Genomic DNA, 6,823 nt, shown 5'->3' with positions numbered 1-6,823 from the left:
CCAAGACGCAGCTAGGGGACTCACCGTAATATCTACTGTATACCACTGCAGGAGTACTGTTGGCAATAGCTCATTAAATATAGTGATGTTTGCTAGATCTTCCTGTCTTGTACTAGTAAAGGAATGTCTCTCGACTACATATTGGGAAGTCAACAAATAATGTTGACACGAGAATAGTTACAGATGATTTAAAACTAATGGAGCCTAGATATATGTCTACTGTAGGCTCCAGAGCCTTTGAATATGCGGCCCCGAGACTATATAATGAGCTCCCACGAGACATTCGAATGATTGAAGACATTAAGGCTTTCAAGAGGAAACTGAAGACTTTCTTATTCCACGAGTCTTTGACAGTGACGATTCAACAGTAAATGAGCAATACGTGATATGAAACGTTGAATACTCTGAACGAACAAGGTAAAACGACAGTAGAGGTGCTGTAGAGAGTGGGGTTCCCCTGCTGTATGTGACCATATAAGCAGCCGTCAAAGTAAAGTAAGTAAATAGTCTCTCTTACGAAGAAGGTTTTGTACATATCAGGAAGAGTAATGATTTATTTACTGTATTCTTAATAGTATGAACGATTGGCGAGTTTGTTGGATTATTTGAGTGAGCAATAGTTCTTTACTTATCTCAATATCAACTTTTCTAGCTAGTCGATAATAGGAATAGCCTGAATGCTTTAATCATTCATATAAATCTTTGTACACACAAGCATTGTAACAACGGATGTTTTATAGCCTATAATACATTATCGATCATTTGATCTATGCTTTATAAAACTTCCATCAAACTACACTGATTAAAAATAAATCATAAAAGCCAGTCCACAGTCAACATTCTAAATTCTCAAAGTAGAACCTTCAAAAATACATTTTGATTGCTCTGTTTAAATCAGTTGGATATAATTTCTAGATATTCATACAATTCCAGGTTGTGAGAGCTATAGTCTTGCATTATACATTTTAATTCTGATTACTATATCCAATATGACAAGTTTCTTTTCCACGGCATCTCTGATTAAGCACACCGCTTATCGTACCATAAAGGAAATGCAGTTGGCGAACAAGCTCTGGTTTTATAAGGAAGTTTAGCATTTCGTCATGAATGTAGAGAAATGTTCTATCCCTTGCTTCATTGAAATCTAGTTTAGGAAAATCAAAATGATTACAACAGTATCAAAGCCTGTTTAAATCTAGATATTAACGCTTACTCTGGTTCGTCGAACGGTCATGAAAACTAGTTATACGTCTTCTACTAACTCAACACTTCGTAATGTAGTCTTCATTATTATTATTATTATTATTATTATTATTATTATTATTATTATTATTATTATTATTATTATTATTATTATTATTATTATCATTATTATCATTATTATTATTAATTGCTAAGCCACAACCCTAGTTGGAAAAGCAGAATACCATAAGTCCAGGGGCTCCAACAGCGAAAATAGCTCAGTGAGGAAAGGAAACAAGGAAAAAATACATATTTCAAGAATATTAAAATAAATATCTATGTAAACTACAAAAACTTTAATAAAACATGAGGAAGAGAAATTAGATATTATTATTATTATCACTAGCCAAGCTACAACCTTAGTTGGAAAAGCAAGATGATATAAGCCCACGGACTCCAACAGGGAAAAATAGCCCTGTGAGGAAAGGAAACAAGGACAAAATACATATTTTAAGAATATTAAAATAAATCCCTACAAACTATAAAAACTTCAATAAAACATGGAGAAATTAGATAAGACTAGTGTAATATCAGGCTTTAGTAAAGGAAGGGTTTAAATCTTTGTAATTGACCAACTTCAGCTTTACAAACGAACACCTTTCATAAAAGTTATGACCTCGTACTCTTAGCTGAACACAGGCTTCTAGAATGCATTTACACGACCAGATAGTGCACGGCAAACAATAGTCACTCCCAGACTATGAACAGTGGCAAGAGTTTACAGCAATGACTTCTGAATTGCAAAAACAAACAAATATGGGTCTGTCAAGAGACTACCACCAGCCCTTAATAGTTCAATACAGAGTTGATGAACACTTCGAAAACTTACGTCTACATAGGAGCTCTGATCTGTCTAACCTTTGAGCTTTAAGGTCATGCCTTTTCCAGTCTAGTCAGATATTTCCTTTGTGAAAGAAAATGGCACTTCAACGTTATTACTGCTACAATTGAGAGCCGAAAGAGGTATCTGAAAGTTACATACCCTTCAAGATGAACACTAATCACACATCGGACTGCCAATAACTAATAGCCCGCTGTAATACAGTAAATAGGTTACTTCCGACAATCGTACTCACCACTTAACAGTTCTATTTGAATTCCTAATACTCTTGCGAGTTGCTTTGCCTTCTGACTTGAGCCCCTTCCACACAAACGGCAAATGAACGGCGGGCTGACATTTACCAATTTTGATGTAAAAGCCAATCACCAGCGTAAATATGGTTGTAGATGAGTAAACCATGGCCAAACCATTCAAGTGACAGTGTCCATTGTTGTGGCACTGGACGGGAGCCTGAATAGAACAAACTTCGCCAGGCACAGCTCTGATTGGGCTTTGGCCTCTGCCCGGAACTTGCCAAAGTTATACGTTGGCTGGCTATGCCTACTACCTGCCTTGAAGAGTTTGATCTGACAACTGTTTCAAAGCGAGAGAATCAAGGGCATATCGGTGTGCCTACCCTTCACGAGTTAGCTTTTAATCAGTTCGCTGCCGTTCCCCATAATGTTATGGAAACAGTAAATAAAATATTGTCTGGTCATGTGAGAGGACCACAAGTCACCAGGAGAAGTAAAAGTGCTTCAAGGGGTTTGGCTGTCTCCAGCCAAGAGAAAACAAACCCCAAATCAATATTTTACTTGGCAAGGACATGGCAATTCCGCTTCTACAGAGGATTAAAATTTGCTCCACTGTCGATTGTATAGTATAACCTATAGTATTTACACTTAAAATGATCAGTCCTAAAAATTATACTGGTTAACTTAATCCCTTTATAGGGCTTCCTAGAAGGAATTTTTGTAGTAACCATCTCTTAAATATTTCATTCCAAAATTACATCTTCAGTTCAAGAGGTATTTCAAAACTGAAAATCTAATTACCAAGTATTAAGATTACCTCAATTCTGCAAATGTGACCTTGCTTTTAAAGATATTTAAAAATATTCTTTAAGTGAACACCAGTAGGGTGAACCAACAATTAAAAGTAACTTAAAATCCGTAAAATTTAGTATCCAGATAAAGCCTAGCTGAACACTTGTGGGTATTTCGTGTAAGAATGGTTTACTTTATTAAAATTTAATAAAAACTGATTGCACTCCAATTCTAACGACCTTTTCTGAAGATATTAGACATTAGTTTATACTGTACTTTATTACAAACATTTTCACAGCTTTAAAGATTCAAAAATTAATCCTTAACATTTGCTTAGGCAAATACTCCAACGTAATAACCAGATTTAAAGAAGTACTGTTAATCTGTAAATACCAAATAACAAGGCTTCACACCTAAACTTATTTGGTACTAGCTACCACCACTTAAATACCAGATTACATAGGGAAATCAACAATCTATAATACAAATGAATAAGAACTAATGAAGTTTTTATTCAACTAAAGTTAATTCTTTATAACTCCTTAACATTGAAATTAGAAGGTAACAAAATACAAGTAACTATTAAACTTTACAAACTCATATGTGCTGAAACGTAAGCAACAGTGATTAGCTAAAACTGCATTGAACCATTTGGCTAGTTAGAAAACCTTCAGGACTAAAAGCAAAACCAAAGTAATGAGAAATATATAGAAGTATTAAGTATAATTTTATATGGAAAAGTAAGATTTATGTTATTAGTTACATAAACTATAATTATGTCTATTACCAAAGAATAATTGCCACTGCATTTCTATGAACCATTAAGACCAAATTAAACTTACAATTAAGAGACTTACATTAGTGACAAAGTCTTACAATAGCCATGAGATTTTATGTTGTCTTTAGAAAAACTGAGCATTAATATGATTACTCAAAACTTTAAATTGTATTAATAGATTATACAGATCTCAACAGATACGAACTACGAATAGCGTCAAAATTTACCACTGAACAGTTATACATTTTGCAGTATCAGTAAAGTTATTTAAACTTTGTACTTGGCAAGAAGTTAATTAACATTCAGCTTCCAGGCTAGTACAGAGGCAGCAAGTTTCTCATTCGTATGGCAGCAGATCGAAGAAGCTTGGCCCAGTAAATACATAATTTACTGGGAGTTGGGGCCGACGTTCTAGTGGGTATCAGATTATACTGGAACTGGACACCTTCAGCCTTCGTATAGTCCAAAACATCAACACCCAGCTTTGAAACTTCCCAACAGTTACCAGGTCCAGAGCATTTCACCCTGACACGTACGAAAGTCCACCGTCGTAGTCAGCCGATATATTAAATGTTAAGTCTTGAAAGATAAGTTCAGACTTCAAGGTTCACTACACTGAATAGAGAACTTTCATTTGTCCGGGTAGGTAGCTTGGTCAACACATCACCTGGAAGGGATATTAAAGTTTTAGTATATGAGCCAATAATTTCCAAAAGACATTCAGAACTTAAGGTCGTACGACTGAGGTAAAAACTAACAACCATAAAAGGTCGTACGAATAGAAACTTATTAAACAGAACCGAATTTAACATGTATTAAAAAATTCAAAAAGGTACGAATAAAGAGTAATAGTTGAACTGAACCAATGAATTAAGCAAGACAAATTTCAACACATGTGGACTGGAAACATTTAGTGGCATACGTGAAAGGAATTTTAAGTTTATATATGCCAAGAAACTACTATAATTGTACTGTAAGGTCGTATGAATAAAAAATAAAACTAATAACTTCGACGAACTAAAGGTCAAAGCACAAATTCAGTATAACACCATGGAATTTAAATAATTTATGCGTGAACCAAGGTGACAAATACTTACCAATGACTATGGAGAAGGCTGTCCAAGAATAGATCTCTGGCTCTGTTTGAAAGTGTCCAAATCAGCACCAAATTAAGGACTACCAGCGCCTGAGGGAATGGAATGTTTTAGTTGCCTCGTGGTATAGTTGTAGTTTCTTCCTGCTACGTGTAAAGGAAACAATCTTAGAATTGCAACCTTATATTGAATTTTCATAAGATCAGTTTGACATTACATAATCCACACTAGTGCTCAAGTAACAGCCTACTTAACCGACCAGATTGGAGAAACCTGAATTATGCTGATATGGATCTTTCAAAGTTATTGGCCTCAGCAACACTTCAACTCTTGATTGATACCGAACTATTAAACTCAGAACTACCTTCATTTGGTGTACTTCAAGGTTAGGATCTTTAATTACTATTGGATAACTCTGAAATAGTTAAGCTAAAGGGACACGGCATGCCTTAGCCACGCCGAGAAGTCATCTTCTACTCTTAACTTCACAACTTTAACCAAGGTTAGTTCTAAAAGTCTAACAGATCTGTCCCTGGGTCATTCCCCAACGTCAAAGTCCCATGAAAATCTGTGCCGCAGTGTGTGCATAGTTTTGTATATTAAACACAAAATCAGCTTATATAACAAATGAAAACTTTCATCAAAATAAGGAGAATTCTGTGTCCTAACAGCATTATCAAGACATTAAAATTCCGCAAAGTAATGCCAATTATAACCTAAAAACATGGGCATAAAACCATAAATTTGATAATACCACAAAATAAAACACTATTACTCACCCATATTAAATTTTGAAGGTAATACACCGCCACTGTCAAAGCACACTAAGCTACACAGAGATAGGTCTCAGTCTTGGTTTTGACACTGACAGAACATGGATGACAAAATACGAAACAGACATCCAGAACTTTTGCCTTCACTTTAGCGTCCTTGATTTGCCCAGTGTCGCCATCTACTTCTAAGTTTAAGAACTACTATTCTTTATTTTAATTGTTCATAATTTCTTTTTGTAGTTTGTTTATTTTCTTGTTTCTATTCGTTACCTGACTATTTTTCCTTGTTGGAGCCCTTGGGCTTATAGCATCCTGCTTTTACAACTAGGGTTGTAACTTCGCAAGTAATAATAATAATAATAATAATAATAATAATAATAATAATAATAATAATAAAGGATTTACTTCTACCACTCACCAAAATCAAGAAAGATATCGATTTAAATCTAGAATTGTTTAAATTAAGGTAAAACATTTGAATTCTGTTAAACTGCTCAGAGATTAGTAAAAATTAGATGGAAAATCACATCTAATCGTTTAATAATAATAATAATAATAATAATTATGATAATGATAATAATAAGTTATAGTTATGTGAAAAGACCACTTATAGTGTTTTTATTTTTAAAGATAAACATAATAATAATAATAATAATAATAATAATAATAATAATAATAATAATAATAATAATGATGATGATGATGATGATGATAATAAAAATAAAAATAAGTTATAGTTATGTGAGAAGACCACTTATAATATTTTGATTTTTAATTTCTAAAAATAATCAGTTAAGTATTTCACTGAGAAAGCCACTTACAGTATTCCCACTTCCTTCATTTCCTCACCTTCTAATCCACTTTTAAAAATATATAGACCAGCCTCACCCCAAAAGCTGTTTCCAAAGAGGATTCCAATCGTCTTCTTTTGCATATAAATTCCAGTTGGAATTCGCATTCCTGCCATTGGCGCAATGGGATTACTTTCGGGAAACTCTTCCGCCGAGTGGATGAGCCGGGCTGGGAAAACAAACGGTCTCTTCTCTCGCCACTCCGTTTCGAGAATTGGT

General features: G+C 34.2%; 1 long non-coding RNA gene across 1 annotated transcript; it reads right to left on the bottom strand.

The window, feature by feature from the left end:
- Positions 1 to 2,898: 2,898 nt before the first annotated feature.
- Positions 2,899 to 5,819, bottom strand: LOC137623115 (uncharacterized). Its single transcript, XR_011040557.1, has 3 exons — positions 5,760 to 5,819; positions 4,984 to 5,072; positions 2,899 to 4,553 (listed from the first exon to the last, which is right to left on the bottom strand). It is a non-coding gene; the product is annotated as an uncharacterized lncRNA (long non-coding RNA).
- Between the last annotated feature and the right edge of the window lie 1,004 nt (positions 5,820 to 6,823).

This window comes from Palaemon carinicauda, chromosome 30, assembly GCF_036898095.1.
Source record: "Palaemon carinicauda isolate YSFRI2023 chromosome 30, ASM3689809v2, whole genome shotgun sequence".
Lineage (NCBI taxonomy): Eukaryota > Metazoa > Arthropoda > Malacostraca > Decapoda > Palaemonidae > Palaemon > Palaemon carinicauda.
This window is presented reverse-complemented; position numbering and strand designations above follow the sequence as displayed.